At 37.1% G+C, this 24,658-nt stretch overlaps 1 long non-coding RNA gene across 2 annotated transcripts in view; it reads left to right on the top strand.

Annotated features, from left to right (window-relative positions):
• LOC118350176 (uncharacterized) overlaps positions 1-24,658 on the top strand; it is a 323,534-nt gene that overhangs the window by 284,098 nt on the left and 14,778 nt on the right. The window lies entirely within an intron of this gene.

Below are 24,658 nucleotides of genomic sequence, written 5' to 3'. Positions count from 1 at the left end.
CACAGTCTAGAATGATCCCCCAAAAGACAGCTGAGGTTCATGTTGACAACCACCAACCAATAACACACCAGAACAGTTTGCTGTTATCTACAGGGATACAATGTGTATTTTTAAAAATCTCAAATAGCAGGAGTTTAATGGTGTTTTAGTAAATATTAGTAAATATTTCTGACCAAAGCAGAATTCATAATGTAGGTGTAAAGATAATACCTCTCTCTTCTACTTATTTTCTTTTATCGTCCCTTTAAAAATTCATTCTTTCCAGTTAAAATATTGTTTTAGCTACCAAATACCTAAAATATGTGATTACCAAAAGACACTCCATATCTCATCACCTAACCTTTTGCAGACACTAACATGGGAACTTCTAGTACCCAGGCAAAGGACCTGGAGTGCAGAAGGAGCCCAGATCCAGAGGGAGATGATACAGCCAGAAGAGCTTATTCAGCATCTACTTGGGGAAGGTGATGCTAGGATAATGATAAGAGGTCTTCATGACTGTCTCTCATTACCTTGGTGAATTTACCAAGTTTCAGGGGCTGCCCCTCAGCTTTCAACCACAGAAACCTCATTTTTAGAATACCATGGTTGAATTCAACCTTTGGGATCCTCTTTCATGAACTAGGCTAATAACTTGTTGCAAAAGTGAGTATTTGCAATACTATCATAGTACTGCAGAGCCTGAGATTATCTGAAAATTGACTACATGAACATCTAACATCATTGTTACAGGAGGTTTTCTCATGAGTAGCGAATGAGAATCGGGGGGGGGGGGGAGAGTTGGATGAATTGAATGTTTAATTGCATCCTTCTCACCATTGGGATGATCTTGCCAATGGAATGGGAATAGTAGGAATCTGCTGGTTATCACTACCTGCGTCTGTTTTCACATTAAGGATGTGCCTGCTCATGGAGTCAGAGACTTGCATGCAGCCTATTAATAACCTATCATTTATTGAACTCTTACTATGTACCAGCTCCCTGTCCTAGGTGATTTCAATGCTCTGGCTTATTTCTTCATCATAAAGGTCTGTGAAGAGAAATACTGTGATTATCCTATTTTTACAGCTAAACTCACCCAAGGTCAGACAATTCAAGCAGCATTTGTTTTTGTGTTTTACTGGCAATATATTAATTGACCCACACGGGAACCACTAATTTTAGACAAATTTAAAAATTATTGTCATAATGTAATATACAGAAGTAAATCATGGTTTAAACTTTAGTGATCATTTTCTGCAGTTTAGGGGAAGGGTGCTCAAACTATGGCCCAAGGCCAAATACCACCTGCCACCTGCTTTTTTACATGACCTGCAAGCTAAGAGAGCTGAGAATGCCTTTTACATTTTTAAATGGCTGCAAAAAAGTACAAGTACTACTCCATGACCCATGAAAATTATTGGAAATTCAAATTTTGGTGCCCATTAATAAAGTATTATTGAAACACAGCTACACACATTTATTTAGGTGTTGCTGCTGAATGCTGTTTCTGTGCTACAATGACACAAAAACCTTAACTGGCCCATCGTCACTTTAGCCAATACAATATGATGGAGAGATACCTGGGTGGCTCAGAGGTTGAGCATCTCCCTTTGGCTCAGGGTGTGATCCTCTGTCTGGGGATTGAATCTCACATCGTGCTCCCCGCAGGGGGCCTTCGTCTCCCTCTGCCTTTGTCTCTGCCTCTCTCTCTCTGTGCCTCTCATGAATAAATAAATAAATAATAATAGTAAATAAAAATTTAAAAAGAAAAGAGAAAATACTTTCCAACCCCAGATTTAGAGAGATAATGTATTCCAAACTTTTTATCACAGTTTGTCTATTGGACTTGATGATAGTGAGCTTAAATTCCAGGTCACATTCCACATGAGGATGGTGTTTATTAACTTTTTCTTTCTGCTAAATTGAGAAAGCTTAATGGAAAGAAGGGCGTTGAAATGGTAACAAATGTTTGATAGTTATAGCAGATGCTTACGAATATTTGGATCAAATGTGGACACAGGAATGATAAAGCAACTTCTTACTGGAAAATACCTTCACAGTTCTTCTGAGTGCTCCCCCAGCAAATCTTTCTCTGTGGAAACCTAGTAGGTGGACTCCTATTCTCACCTTTGGTTGCATTCAACTCTGCATTGTATTTCAGCACATCCCATGTTATAATTTGGATATGATTTAAAAAATTTGGTCCAAAATTTATCATAAATTTATTTCTGAATGAATAAAGAAAAATAATTAAATGGGAAAAGGCAGGTTTTGGGGAGATGAAGCCATTTGCAGCCTTGTTTGGTCTTGGTAAAAAAAAAATCTGACATCTTATCATGAATATTAAGTATTATGAATTTTTGTCCTGAAAGATGGTTGATATCTGCTGCTTGAGTTAACTGCTTAGCATGATAGAAATGGTCTCCAATTGACATTATCAATTAAATGAAGAAATATTATCACATCCCATATTTCAAGTGAGAATCTTTCCCTCAACTATTAGGGAAAAGTTTACTTAGCTTCATTGGGAAAATTAGTCTTGTATACATGGCTCATTTCTTTATGTGTATAAAAGCAGATGTACTTGGTGACTGTAGTATAATTATATTAATAAATTTTGTTATTTTTCTGCAATTAAACCAGCAGGGGAACTCTTAAAATTAAGTATTATTTTTAATTCTATAGGTAATAAATAAATAAACATTTTAAGAATGTTCAAACATCAGAAATAAATTGGAAGTACCCCTTAACTATCATATATAGTTCCATTGTCCTCTTTAGAAGCATTTATTCTATCAATTCAATAAATAGTTTCTCAAAATCTTACACGAAGGAATACACAGAAATATGGTTTTTGTGTTATATATGGTTTTAGTATCAATATTTTATACTATATGTATTCTTTTGCAGTTTGCTTTATTCACTCAATAGCTTATCTAGTACTGTTCAATGTCATCAAACATGTCCTATGGTATATTTAGTAATTTTGCTGAAAAAAGAATTGAGCACAAAGTCCAAGCAACTATGGTGATGTGTGTCAAGTCGTGGTTTTGCCAGAAGCATAGCTGTGATTCTTCTGTATGTCACCTTGGCTGTCCCACCGTCTAGCCTTCCTTAGACACTGCACTGCCCAACATCTAAGCCTGTACTATCCAAGCATCTCACTGATCCCATGACCTACCTGTTCCTCTTATAACAAATTCCTTTTCTATTTAAATTCACTAGAGTTTGTTGTTCTCCTTGCACTCAAGAACATGGAATGGATACATTTTGCCATAAAAGATTGGGTTTCTGCTGAAATTCCCTCAGGAAAATGAAGCTAGAGGGAATCTAGGATGGGCCATGTATTCTGGATTTGGTAAAGATCATGAAAATCCTGTTAACATCCAGTGGTGATACTCTGGAAGCTCACTCTCAACAGCGGCCAAAAAGTTAATTAAATTATCATCAGCAGTCACCTTGAGCAGAGTGCTTACTGAGGTCAAGGTTTGGAGGGGTCGTGGTAATTTTGCCATATTACATTATAAACAGCAATAGCTACTTTCAATAATGCTGCAGTTAGAATAACCAAACTCGCATCCACAAGTTCTTGTCACAGGGATACACTGAAAAAAGGAGATTAACCATGACTCTGTCAACAGGAACTTCTTATCTGTTACAGAGCTAAGGTAACTAAATTCAAGCTAAAAATGTGATGCAGCATATTGCTGAAAATACATTGTTATTTGAAGCACAGCTTCACCAGGTCACTTATGTGAGTGTTAGAGTATTCATTAGGTAAGAATAGTCCTCAGTAATTAAGATGGGGACCAATTAGAGTAATTGAAGGACTCTCATCCCCCACTGAGCCTTTGCTGATCACTTCAGCACGTCTCTCCCCTTGTTTGATGAAGGATATCCTCTCTTGCTTGAAGATATTATACTTCCATCATCTATGGGAGTTGCCTTGCAAAAGGAATACAGTTCAGTTCTCCTTATGCCTCCTTCCCTCCAAACAACCAGATATATAGGTACAGTCAGATCCCAACGGGACCTACCGGGCCAACTCTAAAACCAAATCTGGGGAGAAGTGAGAAACTAATAATTGTACAGCTCTGGTAATGAATAGGAACAAAAATCTAAGGAATATGTGGGAAATTGAATTCTGAAGTTTCACAGCAAAGAAAGAAACATTTTAGCTCAGGTTGAATTTAGCAATGTATACACATACCACAGTTGTGACTCAACACGTAGCTCAAGGAGCCATTTGCTCTGCTGGCTGATGGAACACTGGCGCCCTGCACTAGAGGAAATTGTTGGGAATTAATTTTTGTAAAATAAAATATTAAAAACCATAGATCATTTTATTTAGCTGTGGTTAAAATTCTCATTGAAAACTTCACACTTTTCAAGGATACTTACTGAAAAACATTTAGTGAAGTAATTGACACAAGTGCTTTTGAGAATGGAAAAGTCATTACTTTTGGTGAGGGAGAAATTTAGAGATTATTTACCAACCATTCATTATAAAGCTTGAGTTAAATTCACACTTATTCTGTTTCTAGTCGACATGAAGTTGAATTTCTATACGTGTTTACTAAAAAGAGCAAAATAATTTTTCTATAATATTTGGAAACTGATTTAGTGGTTACTTTCCAAGGACTGCTAACTTATTAATTTATGAATAACTTCAATTTTTATAAAAACTACATTTGTTAAAATATGTATTGTAAAGAATTATGTTTTTTTCACTCCTCTGCTAATGTAGATTAAATTTGCTCATTAACTTTGTGAAAATTAACCAGCAAAATATGACCTCCCCGACCTATGATAATTAATTGAACTAGTATATACTGATAATGCATACTTTTATTTTTGAAAATAAAACTGGTACATGACTAATAGTTTAGCTTTATAACACCACATAAAACTTTGTTCTTCTACTTTGATATATTGTGGAAGAAAGAATTACTGGTGTGGATTTATCATTGCTCATTGCTGAGTAGGTCTTGCAACATTTCAAGCATAAGAGCCTTGATATGTATGTAGATAATGAGAGCACCAATATCTTTACAAAGAGCTGTGTTGGCTCTTCTGTCTACTAGGGGATGCTGGTGAGAACATTACAATTAAAATGGGCTCTCTGATTTTGATGGAAAGGAAATGCCCAGGGGAAGGCAGAGGCCAAGAAGCAATTTAGTTAATAGCTAAATTAATAGCTCAACTATTAAAAGCAAAGAGAGCTAGTTACCATAATAGAGAGCAAAACAATCTGGTAAACTAAATAATCTAAACCACATGAATCTTTAGTAGTACTTAATTGATCATGGGAAAGCTAGACAAATACAAACTAAAAAACAATAGCGTAGCCACCATAGTCTACTATTTTGGATTGATTCTACCTACAGGAGATCCAGTTGGATTCCAAACTCATCTTGTGTGTAATCCTCTAGTTTTTGAGGACAAAGCTGGAATCACTACTGTCGCAGATGCTTTTTGTGACTTCTGTCACATTCTCTCAGTGTACCCTGTATTTCTTAAAATGTTATTTTTTTCCCCTCTGTCTTATCTCTAGTTAGGAGAAAAGGTGAGGTCTGGTATTACTGGTCATTGAGTGAGATCTAACAGATAATTGAAAGTGTTGGCTTTTTCTAGAGTTTGTAAAATTTAAAAAAGACAGAGACAGAGAGAATGTATCACATTTGGACACAAATGCAGGGAGTCTATACAACTTGTGGAAGTTCATTTCTGATTGCTTCTTTTCTCTCATTGAAATAGGAAGCAAGTTCATCAGCTGAGAGAGAGAATAAGGGAGAATTTCAAAATTTGAGTGCAGAGGAGACCGCATGAAATCATATAGGTGAGCCAGAGAGTGAATAGTCTGGAGAAATGGAGTATAATTGCCAGACAGCACTAGGGGCCCATTTTAAGTGATGACAAATTAAAGGAAGTACAGTCATCATGGTTATAGTAGTGAAGTGTGAAGGTGTATGGGCATGTGTATGTATGTGCGTGTCTGTTCTCAACTTCTTATCTCACTTACCTACTCCAGTACAAGGGTAAAGTAGGTAGAAAATGGAACTTAACTAAGGTTAAGTTTAATTTAACTAAGATTAAACTGAGGTTTTGGTTTAGCCAAGGGAATGAGATAAAGGATGAGTGAAACAGAGAACTGAGGGCACGTGTAGTGGAGGGATTTTTAAGGACCTACTAGGGTGAGCAGCATAGGTTGAGAAATGAGAGCATGCAGGAGTGAGGGGAAAAGGAAAAGTTCATAGAAGCAAAGAATTGTGAGCAATGATGGGGAGAAAGAATTGTAGCTGGTGTAATAATGTGTGTGACTTGAAAAGATAGGAAAGGTTGGGAAAGAGATTGGGAAGACTGAAATTAAGATTTGGGAGGAGAGGATTTAGTGTTTGGTAATGACAAGATTTAGGGTAGGATCATGGGGATGAATAATCAAGGTGGGCTGTAGGACAAAATTATCAAATGAGAAGAAACAAGAAATAAAGAGTTTGGAGATTGAAAGAATCATCTAGGGGATGCCTGGGTGGCTCAGTGGTTTAGCACCTGCCTTCGGCCCAGGGTGTGATCCTGGAGTCCCAGGATCCAGTCCCACATCGGGCTTCCTGCATGGGGCCTGCTTCTCCCTCTGCCTGTGTCTCTGCCTCTTTCTCTCTTTCTCTCGGTGTCTCTCAGGAATAAATAAATAAAATATTTAAAAAAAAGAATCATCTATTTGCCTGTCACAAACACCAATAATTATGACCAAGGTGACTATATAATTTATTGATCAAATGGAAACACTTTTAAGAACGAAATGTGGGTCTATTAAATATTACTAGAGGACAATGAATGAAATTGGGACCATAGTGGCTTATGAGGTAATAACAGAGAGTGCCAGTGAGCAGTACATAAAATCTTTAGATAATGGGAAGAGTGACCTTGGGGTTATCAGAAGAATGAAGGGCAGTGGAGAGTCTAATGGGATAGGTTTTAAGCTGCTGTTGCTTATTTTTGATGTGAACAATATTAAAGTGTCTAATGAGTATAAAGGTGGAAAGGATTTGGTATAGAGGTGTGGAAGGAGTTTGGTAGGACTGTCCCAAAGCTTTCTGATCACAAAGATGTGGAATCTGAGAAGATGCAGTGCACACTCTCTATCTACCCTCTTGCCCTGCTAAGAGTAGCCTGCATCTAGTAACCATTACCATCTTTTCCTAGACTAGATGCTTCAAAGAGTCACTGGAAAAATATACCAAACATAAGGAGAAAGATGCAGGAAGAGGAATGATCTACTGTGTGGATCACACAAAAAAGAAATGAAAATAATATTTCCTGGGTCAAGGACTTGCCCTGAGGTTTTAACCTGCTATGGTTTAAAGTTTTGGGGTTTTGTTTTTGTTTTTTTGGTTTTATGTTTTGTTTTGTTTTTACATTTCTGCATAATTCAGATGTACTTCAAAAAAGGCTAACAGGTATTCATTTAATTGCCTGTGTAGATGCTTAGGTAGGAATTAGAAAAAATATTGCAAAATTGACTAGAAAATGTGGTTTGTTAATAGTTCATCTTCAAGACTCAAATGAAGACATGAAAATAAAATGAAAATGGACAAAAATAATAGACAAAAGACATATCTCACCAAGTTGGTTTTATATAACTTATATTAATCAGCTTTCAGGAACAGATGATAGCACATGGCTGGCTTTCTTTGTGTCTTCTGTCATTAACCATACAGAAGTACCAGAGCAGGTAATATCCCAGTTGCATTCTGGGAAGTGCCTTGTTGTCTTGAACAACAGCCTGGCTGATGTTATTGTCTGACTCAGAAGGAGACCTCAGTCTTCTGAGAGAGAGGAAAAAAAAGAACTTAGTGCTGATAATATACTGGGAATCCTGAAGCAAGCTCTTTTCAATATGTAAATAAGTGAAAATCATTCACTCTTTGTCACTGTTTCTCTCTGTCTTTCACACCACCTCATGAGGTTCCAGATGCACATTTAGCTACAGAAATTACTTGGGCTACAAATAAGTGTACTTGAAAAAAAAATACCCTCTATATCTGAGAAAAGCAGCTCCCACTAGAATATAAATACATTTATTTAAATTTAAAATCCATTCCAGGTTTTGAAAAGCTTCAAGTTTGGTTACTTTTTGCTCTTGCGATAGTGTCTTTATGCTCAAGTCAAAGGAAGGAATTTTTCTCTTTGGTCTCTTTGTTTTGAGGAGTAGAGCAGGTAAAGAAATGAGGTGTGAGAGATGATGTGTAAGACTTTTTCTTAGAGCGTATTTAACTCCTTAGTAAGTGATATGATAACCACACATCAAAGGTTTTATTTTTTTTTAAGATTTTATTTATTTATTCATGAGAGGCACAGAGAGAGAGAGAGAGAGAGAGAGAGAGAGAGAGACAGGCAGAGACACAGGCAGAGAGAGAAGCAGGCTCTATGCAGGGAGCCTGACGTGGACTCAATCCCGGGTCTCCAGGATGATGCCCGGGGCTAAAGGCAGTGCTAAACCCCTGGGCCACTTGGGCTGCCCTACACATCAAAGGTCATTGTGAAACACTCCTCTCCCTTCCTTTGCCCGAGTAACCCCTAATTACCCTTCAAATCTCAGGTAGTTGTCATTTCTTCTGGAAGTCCTCTCGATGTCCTAGGAATAGATGCTTTTCATGTCATAACCCTTCATGTTCTCCTCTTTCACAGCCCTCATCATCACATTGTATTGAAATTACAGTCCTAATTCCTTTTTTATATACACAGAGCTATCTGTTATATGTGCCTATAAGGAATGCTCAATAAATGTTGGTTTAATTAAAATGTAGAGAAAAGTGCTTTTGCTATTTTTCCTGTTGTCTGTATATAGGTCCTCTTTGTCTCATATAGCGGTTATATATTGCAATGGCATTTTTAGATCTGAATACCATAATGAATCTTCCAGAAGTGTTTTGTTTATAATCAGAAGGTAGGTTAAGTGTTAAGAAAACAATAAAAGTCCATAATATGCTGGTGCTAACATGCAGATCTACCTTGGGCCAAACAATGAGGAAGCAGAAAGTTTTTTTTAAAAATAACCTTTCAGGGGATCCCTGGGTGGTGCAGCGGTTTGGCGCCTGCCTTTGGCCCAGGGCGCGATCCTGGAGACCCAGGATCGAATCCCACATCGGCTCCCGGTGCATGGAGCCTGCTTCTCCCTCTGCCTGTGTCTCTGCCTCTCTCTCTCTCTGTGTGTGACTATCATAAATAAATAAAGAAAAAAATAAAAAAAATTTAAAAAAATAAAAATAACCTTTCATTTCAGCATCAGAACCCTGTCAAATAGTGCTTCCTTCTCTTTACTAAGGGTCCATTATGTCTGTGTTGCTCCCTAGATTCTGATGAAAATCTAGACTATCCTTCTCTTCTTCCTCCATCAAAACTTGTTTTTACTGACAGAACATTTGGAGAGGAGGTAAGAAAAAAAATTCTTTCTAAAATATCATTCACCGATAACAAGTATGAGATGTGGCATATTTGTCTGTTCATCAAGGCGTTGGACAAAACCCAGCTCTGGATGAACCATTTTTTTTTTCTTTTCTGTGTTTATACTTGCACAAAAAGGTGGAACTTAGGAATTACCAAAGTAAAGTAGAGGGTTTTTTACTCATTACCCAGAGCCTCAAATGGGTCTTCAAATTTCCTGTTTGTTTTTTTGGGTTTTGTTTGTTTGTTTGTTTTTGAGATTCTCTAGAGCACAGAGCTAGGACTCAAAGATTAATATACTGTTCTTAAGGGGGATGGTGAGGATTTAAAAGCTGGGAAGTTGAGACACAAATAAATGTAAAACAACACAACGTGATGAGTTATCATGCTGCTGGCCTGCTTCATATAGGCTGTGTAGTGACACAGTTTTGTCACTCAGCAGGCAGAGAACTTCCATGGTTGGGTTCGAAAGATCTGTATCTCAGAGTAGTCTGTGAGATGCATTTGCTTGCCCTTCAGTGGATGTTCAGGAAGCCCTAAGGTGTGGCATTTGACTCAAGGCAAGAAGCAGAAAGGTGGCTTAGAATGGATAGCTCAGGGCAGCCTGGGTGGCTCAACGGTTTAGTGCTGCCTTCAGCCCAGAGTGTGATCCTGGAGACCCAGGATCGAGTCCCACATCAGGCTCTCTGCATGGAGCTTGCTTTGCCCTCTGCCTGTGTCTCTGCCTCTCTCTCTCTGTGTCTCTCATGAATAAATAAATAAAATCTTTAAAAAATAAAATGTTAAAAAAAAATAAAGAATAGATAGCTCAGTGTGTGGGTTGGGGAACCACACAGGCCTAGTACTCAGAATTTACCCTGGGAAAACCGCCAAAGGCAACAGTGGTGGGTATGGCATGGTACAGGAGGGAAGTAGTTCTTTCTTGAAAAAGTAATAATTAAAGGAATTTAAGGAGGGTATGGTGGCATTGTAAAGTGTCAGCTTTGCTCGTCTGAATACATTTCCCAGAATTCCTTTTCCTTTAGATTTCCTTTTAGGTGGGCCACAAAGGATATTTTCACATGAGATATAAAAGACAGAAGTAAAGTGCCAGCCATTTTATATTTTACACTCAGAAGGTCAGAGCAGGAGCTTTTATAGCTCACATATGTTGTTGCTTATCTGCTGGCTCAACTCACTGCCTGCAAGAGTTCCAGTGTCCTATGGATTTTCCTTCACTTTCACTTCTGGCCACGTGTGTGTTCGGTTCCATGATGAAAGGCTCTGGCTACATCTTAAGGACACTTACTTCATCAAGGTTAGGGCTTAGATTGTCCTCATGGGTTTCAGACACTTCCTGCTCTCTCCATCTTTGCATCCATCTTCCTTCTCTACTGCCTGCCCTCAAGTTCCAACATCAGACACGAAGATGACAGTTTTACAGAGTGTTTTACCATTGTCCGTAATTGCATGATGTCAAATACTACCTCACAGTTATTTTCTGATGAACTCCTGACTGATGCAGAAGGGAACAAGGTTTTTTGACACTATCGTCTACCCCTTGTACCACCATGAACTTCTTAGATCCTCTATTAAATCCAGGTTTCTTATATTTTATGTGTAAGACTGGAGATGCCCTGGCTTCTCTATGAAAAAGTCCAATCAGCTGTAGAGACATTTCCAAGGCGGTGTTTCATCTTCATGTCCTGGTTGATGAAGCAAAGAGGGTCAGTGAAAAAAGCACTAGTCCTTGGAGTTGGCAAAAAGGGATGCTGGGTCTGTGCTCAGAGATATACTTCCTCATTATGTAACACACCTTCTTCAGGCGAGGTCATTATTCAGTTTCTAGGGAAGGGGCTCCTTTTTCTAGCAAAGATGATTCAGTATTATTTGGACTTTTGAGATTATTGGATCCACTCACCAAAATCTTCCCATTGCAGGTCTCAATGTCCCACTCTTTCTTCTGTGCTACCTTGACTATAACATAAGGCATCGGAAGGCTGTGCATTTAGTATCCATTGCAGTTCTGTCGCCCCTTAACCAGATCCTGGGACCAATTCTCAGTACCATCTGCTGCAGATACAGAGATAAGGGTCTCCTTTACAGCTACCATTCAGGTAATTTGGCTTTTAAACCATGCTCCTTTTTGGAGAGGAGTAGGTGGGATAGCACTACACCTACCATTTCTTCCTGCACAGTCTCTAGGGTTGTTATTGTAATGCACATTTTTGTATTAGCATATTTTCCATACTGAATCAGTGCAATGGGCCTCTGGTTTCCCAATACCTTGCTTTTTTACACACTTCATTCCTATTAATCACAGACGAAAGCTTCAGTTCCACCCAAGTTCCCACCAATAGGGTCTATGTTGGTTTTACCAAATGAACAGTTCAACACCAAGTTCCCATCCTGAGCATCCCTTTTATGGAGCCACGTCTACCAATTGTTTTAGTCTGGGGCTTAATAAAAAGCTGAGCCTAAGTAAAGGTAAAGAGGCAGATTTTTTGTGTGCTAGTCAAGCTGAGGTAATAAAAGGGTCAATAAAAAGAAAAGCCAATAAAGGAAATACCTACAGAGCAGTAAAATGTGATGGTACCATCACACTGGGTTCCACTTGATATGTTTTGAAAGAGACACTCAGCAGGGGCGTTTTCTTAATATGTGCTTCACATAGGAACCACACATGATAAATGGAAGAAAAAAAGAAGTGGGATTCATCTGCCTGACCCCATCCCATCTCTTGTTTCACATTGGTCAGGTTTTACATTTTAAGAGATCATTAACTTGAACTTTGGCTTATCCACCTGATTCCTTGGCGGATGCTCTGGAAGCCAGATCCTACCCTTGCAGTATATTATTTTAACCCAAATCTAGAAAATGAAGGGTAAGCACATGGACTACATAATATATGAGGTGTACCAACTATGGAGTTGACCTTGGGTTTCAATGTGAACTACAGCCAGCTCAGATGCTCTGTCTTGGAGGCAAGTGGTAAGTTCTGAAAGAAGAAAGCTGTTGAAATTTGGGGAGGTACATTTGTTACATTAATATCACTAATATGCTTCTCTAACCAACTCAATTTCCATCCTCTACAATCATTATTTCAGACTCTGTATAATTCACCCACAAGCCATTTTTATTCCTTAACACTCAACAGAAAACCTTGGCTTCTCTTTTACAGAGACTACAGGAACAATGAGAAAGATACTTCTCATGTTATAGACATCAAAGATGCAAGCTCACTTCTAACTGTAGCCCTTGTATATTTATTTCCTCTTATTACCATTAAAGAGTTTTCTTTTCTTTTATTAAGATCAGTTCTTCAGTTTGTATATTATGTCCTATCCCCTCTTACCCTCCCAGGAACCTGAAACACAGTGGCTGACTTTTCCTTTTCTTGCTCTTACATTCAAACTCTCCCTCTTCAAAGGTCCTATAGCAGGCTTTACCTGTAGATTTATATGTGTGTGATGTCAAGGTCATTGAGTATACAAACATCCCTGATTTCAATACAGGTTAAAGTGGTACAAGCTTATTGTTACAAGTTAAATATTATATAAGGAAATGTTCATAATCTTTATCTTCCTACCTCTCTTTTATCGCTCTTCAATAGCAACTATTTTAACAATTTGATGTGTTCATACTAAGCTATGCAAATACATCCGGTGGAAGAGACAATCAGTATTCATTGAATATCCTCTACACTTGCCAACCTCTCCCTTTCCATCAGCCAGGTTCATGTGATAAGCTGGCCAATGAAGTTCAACGGGAAGAGATGTATCACTTTGGGACTGAGGTCCTGCTGTGGCAGTCTTAGAGGCTTCAGGTTCTGAGTGCCATAATGTTGAGATGGAGGAGGCCTCTTGTCAGCATGGGTTTTGTGTGAGAAAGATAACAAGCCTTTGCTGTGTTCCTCTAGACATATTATTCTGTGAATTTCTTCTCTTTCTTTTTCTTTCTTTCTTTCTTTCTTTCTTTCTTTCTTTCTTTCTTTCTTCTTTCTTCTTTCTTTCTTTCTTTCTTTCTTTCTTTCTTTCTTTCTTTCTTCTTCTTCTTCTTCTTCTTCTTCTTCTTCTTCTTCTTTTCTTCTTTCTTTCTTTCTTTCTTTCTTTCTTTCTTTCTTTCTTTCTTTCTTCTTCTTTTTTACTTAATTGTATTGCTAGGACTTATCCATCTTCTCTGAAAGTGAATCATATTCTATAGTATGACTGTATCATGACTTACTTCACCATTTCCTTACTGCTAGGATTTCAGATTGCTATGATTTTTGCCCTAGTATGGTTTTGCCTCTGCAAACCATGTTGCCATAAATACGTTTACACAGACAGCTTTACATACGGACACTTATTTTTGTAGTGTGATTTTACCAAAATGAGATGCCTGGGTCAAAGGATTTACGTGTTACAGCAGGCTTTACCTGTAGATTTAGATTTATACGTGTATGATGTCAAGGTCACTGAGTATACAAACATCCCTGATTTCACTACAGTTTAAAGTGGGATTTCCAAACTACTTTACAAAATTGTTTTAAGCTTTTCACACATACTTCAGAAATACATGAGTGCCTGTTTTTTTTAATCTGAACAACATGGGATGACATTGCTCTTCACTGTTTTTGCTACTATAATGTATAACAACTAATAATCAAAACTTCTTTAAAAAAACTTCTTACAATAGAGATAAAATAGTTAGGTTGCAAAATTATTTTTGCCTGTTTTGTTCAATATATTTAAAAAAATTTTACTCCTGATTTTAATTTAAATTCTAGTGAGTTACTTTGTTCAATATTTCAAGATACTATGATTTAATTTGTGGTCTTCACTTGTGGTTTTCAAGCCAACATTTATCCAAGGCTCTTGGAAGGCTTGTTAAATTACAGATTTCTGGACCTCACAAGACTGTGTTTCTAACAAGTCCCAATGTACTGCTGATGGGTATTCCCAGGACTTTCTTAGAGAACTGGCCTAGACAATAAAAAGAATAATATGAGTAAAGCAAATTAGTAATAATGAGATTAGGATGCTTATCTCTAAATTTATCTCACTGTGTAGGGCATTCATGAATTCTTTTCTATTTCCCTAGGCACAATTTTCTGGTAGGTAATAATTTTACATGTTCTTTAAGGACACTTAGGAAACTCTTGTGAATTATTTGCAGGAAAAATAGTTGAAGAGTAATAGGGTTAGAATCTTATTACAAATAAACCATGGCTTTTAAAGAAGAATCTTGAAATATAAAATTGATAAAACATATTAATAGAATGTTTTAGTGGACGTGGAATGCAGAGACATTGGAGGAATTTAGAACATGTCTCCATTTTGTCTCTATGACTTCAGTTTGGCAGACAAACATTTTCAGTTAACTTTCAGTCATATTGAATGGACTCTATCAATATTTTATTAGGTCTACTCATTGATTCATTTGCCCTTTAAAATTATTAAAATAATGTCATACGTTTCCTCTTGGGAACTACCTGTTTCCTTGACACAAAACATTTAATACATACATTAACATGAGCGAAGTATTCATGGTTTTTCCAAGATTCTCATGAGAAAGTTGTAAGAATACAAATTAAATAAAGTGACATTATTATAGGAGTAAACTTGATTCTGCTCCAATGTATCTATTTTAAAGCAAGTCAGGGACACCTGGGTGGCTCAGTGGTTGAGTGTCTGTCTTCAGCTCAAGGCATGATACTGGTGTCCTGGGATCAATCCTGTGTCTGAAAGAAGCCTGTTTCTCCCTCTGCCTATGTCTCTGCCTCTCTTTCTGTGTCTTTCATGAATAAATAAATAAAATCTTAAAAAAAAAATCTAAAGCAAGTTAATTTCAAGTTCTAAATCTATAGTATGTAATCATCACTGAACTAGTTTATAATATTGTGTAACAATATAGTTACATTATGATAAATACAATTATGATTAACAATTATTTAACTGCAATTATTAATTTCATTTAACTGCTAGTGTGCAAAAATGTGTTATTCTCCTCATATCTTGACAGTAGACCACAGCTTGTATGCCAGAGTTGGGAATTACTACTTTGGGAGATGTACTATGGTTGAACAGTGAATAGTCCTACCTACAGGCCTTCCCAGGGATGGATCTGTCATCCCCACACAGACAAGGTATTAGCCCTCAGTGGAAATAGGGGATTGGAATGGCATTTGGTCCTCAAAAACTTCAAGGTCTGATCCAGCTTAGGGCATAGGATTTTGTATAGTTAGAGTTGGTTAAGATTGGGAAAAGTCATAGTGCAATCCCAACATTACAGAAGAAACACGCCAGAGAGGCAAAGGGACATGCCCAAGATCACAGTTGTGAGGACCCAGGCAACTGTAAAGTGAAAATTGAGAAAATATGTCAAGTACTTTCTTCATGTCAGCAGATGTATTTAGATGTATTATTTTATTTAATACTTATATTTTGATAGTTTAATACATTCCTCCACTCTGAAGATGTGGAGACTTAGAAAAAGAACAGGTGAGAATCTTCCTGGGTATCACACAGGTGGTTAGTACTGTGTAGTGAGTCTCTGCCCAAGGCTCAGCACCCCCATCTCATGTCCTCTCCTTATTCTCAGTGTAGTATCCTGTTGTTTCCAAACTCTTTCCCATGGGGTGCTCAGAAACTACAATTTCAGAAATTATACTTTGTGGTGTACAAATGCTAAATAGTTTGTTGGAATTTGAAAAATCTGACTTATGAATCCTTATGCTATCCAAAAGATGTCCTCATGAAAATAGCTGACTCTAAGTAAACAAAGAGTTTGCTGATCGTAATCCTACACTCCTCCCTGCCACAATACACGGACATCATTTCAAATGTTGAGCAGGTTGTTGACATTCTTTTTCTTATATTGTTTCTCCTACTTCCTTTGTATAAGGCTGAAGTTTATTTTTAGCTTATTAATACATCTGAAATCTATTGTGTTTGTTCAATGGGAAAGAAATCAATAGCTTTTCCTACTCAGCCTTTATACAGTGATCAGATTGTAGTTTATACATTGCACATTTTACCTTCCCTCACTGTTTTTACAGGCAGATTATTTTTATGGCCTAATGGTTCTTTAATAGGCCATAAACACCTTATACATTTTCAAGTTCCCTGATAACTAGCAAAAGGAGCATGCCAGTTCTAAAAGTCTCAAAACTAGGCCTTTGATAAAGTGTTAATAAAAAAAATCTGTAAGTCATTAAAAAAAAGGGTTAAATTTTGTTGTTGTCATATTGAAATATTATTCTTGGCTAATGTTACATGCAAATATAATGGGTTTCTTTAATAATTACTATACGAAAACAGGACTTACTGGAAATTTTGCTCAAATGTACCAGTGGGACTTTGCACACATTTTGGGGAAAAACTCTTATATAGAGTTCTCTTTTCCTTCCTCTGGCTGACTACCGACTTTGTCTCAAGAAAGAGCATCCTTATGGGACATTCTATCATAAGATTGATTTTACCTGTAGTTACCATATTACCTCCAATTCTGTTTCTTTATTTTAAATAGTAAAATATGAACTAGATGCAAAGAATGTGGAGATGGAGTTTCTCATGCTCCATCAAAAACCTCCGTTATTCCCTGTTGTGACAGTAGTAGCACTAGGTGCTTTAGATAGAAATAGCCTAAATCATGGGAGACACTGTTTGCAGCATCTTGCAGCATCTTAGTATTTGCTCATGAGTTTTGGCATTGTTCCATTAGGAATTTGCTGGTTGTATGATGTGTGTGTGTGTGTGTGTGTGTTGCATGCTCATGTGTATATGTGTGTACTCAATAGAGGTAAATCTGCAAACTTCTGGTGCGGGGTGGTCAATGAGAAGTTGGTGGTTTGAGTATCTTTGTGAAATAAATGCCATGGTTTTCTTTCTCTCAAGGTGAAAATTGTAGAAATCCCTTTTGTTGCATTGCGGCTGAATTTTTGGATGAACTGGTCCCCGTTAATCTTACTTTACTGGAACACATAAAGCAGTTGTAGAGGACTAGTAGTAACTACACCTGTTCTGAAGTCCCAAAAACCTGATTTTTTCCTGGAAAAATTAGAGCACAAGCTCAGCCTGCAGGCAGATTCCATGTTTCAGTGAGTTTAGCTTTCCTGGGCATCCAGCAACCTGCTCCACGGTTGTCTGCTCGGGTTTCTGCCAGCTGGAAGATGGAAACATGGATCTGCTTGCTCTTCTGGCCAATAGACCCAAATCATCCCCTCATCTCCTTTTAAAACATCATTATATAAAGCAGAGTAATACTTGCCCAATGTTTCCTCTCCTTCTCTTTCTGTAAATGGCAAGAATATTTCAAATTGATGTTGCTTCATTGAATGCTCGGAAAACATCCTTTCATGAATTAGAACTAAATTGACATTTTCATTTTGTCTCTTTCTGTTGTTTAGAATTCAGTCAGCTGCAAGGACATTGTAGAACACCCATATACAACGTTCAGAGGTGCTGCTGGATTCCGCACGCCACCCTCATATTTTGAGATTTGCCCATACAAGTCTGCTTGAATTTGATAATATCCTGTCAATTAAACTAAACCTTGTTTTCAAAGCCAAATAGCACAAGTGCCCCGGGCACCTGCAAAAAACCCAGGCACACAGGCTCAAGTGGATAGTTAGGTGTGCAATTACTTGATTTATACACACGTGTGTTTCTGAAATTACAGCTGCAGGGTTTGTGGTCTCTGTGGGGGTGTGAACAGTTTTGCTGGCAAGCCCTGTATGCCTTACTTTGGAAATCTGGCTCCCAACACGAATTCCCCTTCCATCACTGATGGAGAACAAAGTCTATTTGTCACTTTTCCATTTGCCTTCCACAATGATTCAGAAAGAAAACAGTGTGATTTTGCTGCTCTAATGGGGAATTGCTGATTCATCTCACAAGCGCAATTATCTTTGCTATTCATTATTTGAACACGAGCTAATGATGCCACGCACGTGGTAAAATTTGGCATGGGGAGTGTGGGCTCTCCACTCCCTCTACTGACCCAAATACTTGTAACTTTGCTTGAGGGGACACAGTCCTTTCCACAGAACTCCTCGATTTCAGTTTAAGCTTTTGAAACAGCAATTCATGCAAAAGAAGGTTCTGTTATTCTTTTAGTTTTGCAGCTATTTAAAAACAATCCTTGCCTTGAAGTTCTATGTATAATTTTAACCTTTGGCTTTAGCTGTAGCAAAGCTTATTACTGTGAGCTGACTCAATCACTCCTGAGAGCCAACACTCAGGAGACCTTATCCGTGCACCGTCTAGTTGAGTAATTAAATGCAGGGTAGATTTACAGTTCAGTGGACTTGCTCATGGTAGGGTGGCAGCCATATCTTCTGTCCCCTTTGAATCTGCCCACTTCCCACCGCAGTGCTGTATCAGGATGACTGGAATCAAATGTGAAATAAAATATTAAAGAGCAAACATAGACTATAAAGGGGGTGGCACATTGGGAAAAGAGAGACAAGGACATTGAAGGATTTTGCCATCCAAGCAGAGGAAAATTATTCTGACTTGTGTAACTTTGCAGCTTTGTTAATCTTAGAAGATATAGCTATTATTAGATCACCTTTTCATAAGGAAATTAAACAAAGACATTTTAGTAATACTTAGAAAACTCACACTTTCTGCAAAACCCCTATTTCCTCAAGAGGCTAATAGGAGCTCAACATGGATAGAAAAAAACCCCACTCCTTTCATCTAGCCTCAGAATAGTTACCTAGAATCATAAAGGCTGGAGATTGAAAAGGCCTATTCAGCTCTCGGCAGCAGCCTCCAGGGATCTGGACAGCATTTTCCCTCCTAGTATAGTACATTCCCCACTGTTTTGTATGGTTTTATTTTAATGGCCTCGAAGCCTTCTCCACTTCTATGGAAAACTCGTTCCAAACTCTATCCAATTTCATCATGAAAATTACTTTCTTAACAGAAATGAAAATACGCCTTTTTTAGGGGGGGGGTAAAAACTTATATTACACATTTAGAGGTAGGTAGAGAGGTTTAAGATGTCTTAACCAATTTGAACATTGTACAATTGGGGAAAACCTGTTTTTAGGCCAAATGGTAATAGTAAATATTTGAAAATGACTTTTTTTTTAATAGGATGCAAATCTCGATAGTATATTTGGCATATGAGGAATTGTCTTTTGAGTTAGTAATAAAACTGGAAAGAAGCATAGGTATATCAAAGAAGAGAGTAGAGGCTTGGTTGACATCTTTACTCTTGAAATAAAAAAAAAGTCCTCTCCATTTCTATTAACTCAAATACCCCATAACTTTGACATTGCCCACTTTTATTTTTTTAAATTATATAAGAAATCAAACAAATTACTATTAGTTACTATTGGGAGAAAGCCTTATTACTCTGTTCCCTTTCCCCTTTTAATGAAGGTTTACTCATATTTTATAAAAGTGATTAAACCATATTTTTTTCCTTCAGAAGAGATACAGTATTCTGTACTCAGTTTATAAATAGCAATACTATATACATATCAGTCACCTCAGATCATCTTTGGGAACAAGCAAGTCATAAATGCTACTGAATAATTAATAAATACATATATGGAATATTTATATCATAGCTTGTTAACATGTTTGATTTATCATTGCTAATTAAAAAACTATTTTTATCTTCTAGGAAATTTCCTAAATTTAAATATTGAATATAATTTAAATATTAAATATTCATTCTTTTATTTATTCATTCATCCAAATAAAACTTGTTGAATATCTACTAAATGTTGGACGCTGTTGTAAGCTCTGGGGATTTCATGATGAATAAAACAAAGTCCCTGTCCTTGTGAAACTTATATTTGAATGGTACTAGATGTATATCAACAAACGATTAAATATATATTATGACAAATGATGGTATACGCTATGGAGAAAAACAATCAAGTAGGATAGGGGAGATCAGATCTCCCATATGAGTCCATGTGTGCACAATTGTGTGGATCCATGTGCCTCCGTGTGTATGTGTTTCTGTTGGAAGGAGGTCATTGCTTCTCATGGGTGAACAGTATGACAAGGTGACTGTAAGAGAAGAAATCCCAAAGGGCTGAGCCTAAACTTTCTAGGTGAGTAGATTGCTAAATATAAAAATGGAAAATGCTGCTTATATAGTTAAGTAATATGCAAAGTGGTTACTGGATTTAGCAAAATGGAGAGCATTGGTCAGTAGTCTAGAAGAATGAGAGAAGTGTAGTAGGACTATAGTTAGTGGTCATGACTATAAAATGAGTCTGGTCGGTATGGTTTTGTTTTCCTTGATGTATTCACCTCCCAGGGGCAGAAGTAGCCCACGTGTATAATTGAATTTAACTGCGGTTGGGATTTTTCCAGGGAGTTATGAAGGAGGGGTGCATTGCGTGTATGGTGGGTATGGTGTGCAGGAATGATATATTGATTGAACATGGAATTTAAGCTGGGTTAATAAGGGAAGTGAGTATATGAAGATAGTGAGGGAAAGCCAAAAAATGTTCTGATCACTGTGCCAGTGGGAGGAAACATTATGGAAATCAAAACCCTGAGGCAGGAAGTTACATTTAGGAATAGTTGGTTAGAGATGAGGCCCCTTGAAACATCTTTCTAGAGGAGGGACATTGTTATATGGAAATCCTGATTTGTAACCACAGATATTAATCACCACTTTTTCTTGCCTTGTGATACTGCATTTCCATCTTTATGCCTCTCCTTTGGTAAAATAAACATCCTAGAAGAGACCTTGAGATTTAGTTCCTCTCTCCATATCCCCAAAGTAATTACAACTGCAACATCTATATTGTGCCTTATGGTTAAGAATTCCTTTCACACACCGTTTCTTATTCAGTTCTCTCCAAAATGCTGTGTGCATCCATGTTTTACGAAAGAGGAAATTAAGTCTTAGAGAGGTTTAGAAACTTTGTAAGTGACAGAGTATTACTAACTGCCATTCCAAAGACAGAGTGGCTTTCACCGATGATTTAGTCACACTGCACATACACACCACTGCCTCACCTCCCCCAGAAGACATACACATGCACGCAAGAATGCAAGCACACCCCATTTTCAGAAAAGAAAACTAGAAAATTTCAGCCTTCCTTTGCACTTCCTTTTGGCATTTAATAACATTTCATTCGTTTCCATGTGTCCATTCTTTGGAAACCTTCCCTTCTTCCTTGGTCAATCCATTCATCTCAGTGAAGCCAAAATAATCTTTAAAACAAGCAAAACTGACCTTAGCCTGCCCATTTCAAATCCTTCAACAACTTCCCTGTATTTTTAGGATTAAGTAAAATTCTGTAATTTGACCTGTCATATCTTGTATCATATACAAGGTATATAAAGTACCTTTCATTTTCTCACTGTTGTATCCCCAGCATGCAGTCCAGAACCAGGAACATAGTAGCGATAGTAACACTTAGATGGCACAAAGGCCAGTCTTTGCTCGAGGTGCTATATACCTGTGTGTTGCCATCTATAATTATCGATCTCTATTATCTTCTTATGTATCCATCCATCTATCTTTATCCATCCATCTTTATCCATCCATCCATCCATCCATCCATCCATCCATCCCTCTAGCTCTCTAGCTTCCATCCATACATCCATACATTGAATCAACCATCCATCTTAACTACTTATCCATCCATCTATCCATCTTTCATCTATCTATCATCCTTATCATCATTTGATTCTCACAACCACCTAGGAAAGAGGCATTGTTATCATCCTTTACAAATGCAGCAATTGAAGTACAAGAAAATCAGGCTACTTGCTGAGAGTTTCATACTTGTCATTTGGTGAACATAAGGAATTGAATCCATGTAGCCTGGCTCCAGTCCCCAGGCTCTTCACTGAGACACAGAGAGTAACTCACATAGTACATGAATAAATGAACTGGTTAACAGATTAATGAAAATATTGTCCTCTGGCCATCCTACAAGACTAACACTGGAAATTTCTCTTCCATTTTTCAGTTGGGGATACATTGTCCTTTGCTGCTCAAACTCGTATTTCTGACAATATAATAAAAGACACCTGACCTCATCTTTGCAAACTTAAAAAACTCTTCTTCTTAATATTTGGTAATAAGTAGTCCATGCTTATAATAGAAACAAAAATTCAAAGTCTTTAATTCTTGTGAAGGAAATACTTGCCAATGTGATTATTAATCAAATGAAAAGTTGTGGTAAACCCTATAGAACTTTCAATACACATGGGTTCTCAGCACTCTTTTTGTAATACAGACGGGTAAATCAGGACTAAAAAAATGAAGTAAATTCTAGACAAAATTACTTTACATCATTAATGCTGTGTACTAATGGAAATTTGATGAGGAACATGACAAGGAAATTTGACGAGGAAAGTGCTTCATTAGAAATCACTTTCTGCACGTACACACTCAAATATCATTTAGAGAATTTATTCCTTTTCAAAGAGTTGATATTTTTATTGTGAAAATAAAGAGCTTCAGACATTTTTGAGTCCCAAGAGACATAGATGTACTGCTCTCCAATAACCTGTTCTTTGTAGGACTTCCTTTTACTGCATCGGAAGGTCACCTCCACTTGAATATTCTTTTGTCATAAGTTGTTGTTTTGAACAATTGTTTTTAATTAACTCTTACTATTAGAAATTTCTTTTTTTTACCTTCTTTCAATTTCTGCCTACTGGAATTCCCGATGTTGGTGTCACTTTTATCCTTTTGAATAACATGGACCATCTATCTACCCACTCCACCACCATACAGATGGCAACTCCTGATGTATTGAGGATTAATGTGTTTGTGCTACTTAATTATTCTAAAGTCCCAACCATCTGAATAAAGTGTTGAGCCCAGGTATCTTTCCACCCTGGTGCTGCGCCTTCTCCCCACACCTGTTTTTCCTGTTTTTCCTCATAATTCTCCTTATATTGTGGCATTTCATACAGAATACAACATTCAGGATGAATTCTGACTTTTTGTGTTTTGTATTCTGTACTTGCAATAAAACAAGTGTTAGATCTCATTTGCTGTTTATTCAATTTTTTTTTCAGCTGTTGGTCCATATTGAGTTTATGGTCAATTAAAATCCCAACATAGCTTTAAATCTGTTTTATATGGATGGTCAAATTTTGAAAAATGGTACTACCACTATCTTTCTACTCTAAGACTTCCATAATTTCCCTTCTTGAATCCAAGAGTTATTGAGAAATATTTTCTTCTAGACATTAATTTAACTACTGATTTGTAATTTTATTGCTTTATAGATAAAGTCTATATAACAATTGGGAGGAATTTTTTAAGACTTTGTGTCTTTGTACAAGGTTAGGTTTTCTAAATTTTTAAATTTTGCTTGATGTAAATGTGTAGTCTCTGTTAATGTAAAGTTTATTAATCAGTGCTTTTTTTTAATCAGTGAGGAACATATTTGCTTTTTCTTGGCCTGTTTTATTTATTGGCAATAATTAGTTAATGATGTCCAATTGTAATTGTTTATTTATTTCCTCCTCTCGGTCTATCAAAGTTGTTATAAAGTATTTTCGACTGTACTTTTTTTTCTTTTTCTTTTTTAAAGGATTTTATTTATTTATTTGAGAGAGAAAGCAAGAAGTGAGAGTGAGAACAAGAGAGCACAAGCAGGGTGGGGAGCAGAGGGAGCCTGATGTGGTTCTTGATCCCAGGACCCTGAGATCATGACCTGAGCCAAAGGCAGATGCTTAATTGATGGAACCACCCAGACACCCCGTAACTGTACTGTTATATGAAAATAGATTCATGATGATTATACATAGCCAGTATATATCTCTATTTTTCCCCTCATGATCGTTTTTAAAAAGATTTTATTTATTTATTTTATTTAGAGAGAGAGAAGAGAGAGGGAGAGCAGGGGGAGCGGTAGAGGGAGAGAGAGAATCCCAAGTAGACCCCCTGCCAAGTGTAGAACCTGATGCAGGAATTGATCTCAAGACCCTGAGATCATGATCTGAGCCAAAACTAAGAGAATGCTTAACCAACTGAGCCAGGAACCCCTTTTCATGATCATTTTTAAATTATTTTGTCTGATTCTGACTTTCTTTTGGTCCATGTATGTTTGCAGTCAGTTTTTCTCTCCCTTGTTTTGCAAACCTAAGTGCAAACTTATTTTGCACTTTAATATTTATGAATCTTTAAAAAAATCCACCAGAGATTTTTGATTTGTGGTCATAGTCATTTCCATTTAATTACTATTGTATTGGCACTTCTGACATGTATTTTGTTTTTTCAGTTTATAAAAAGTTTTTTATCCTCCCCTCCACCTTACTTCGCC

This window comes from Canis lupus, chromosome 11 (assembly GCF_003254725.2).
Source record: "Canis lupus dingo isolate Sandy chromosome 11, ASM325472v2, whole genome shotgun sequence".
Taxonomy (NCBI): domain Eukaryota; kingdom Metazoa; phylum Chordata; class Mammalia; order Carnivora; family Canidae; genus Canis; species Canis lupus.
The sequence above is the reverse complement of the archived record's forward strand: the minus strand, read 5'-3'. Positions and strand labels throughout refer to the sequence as shown.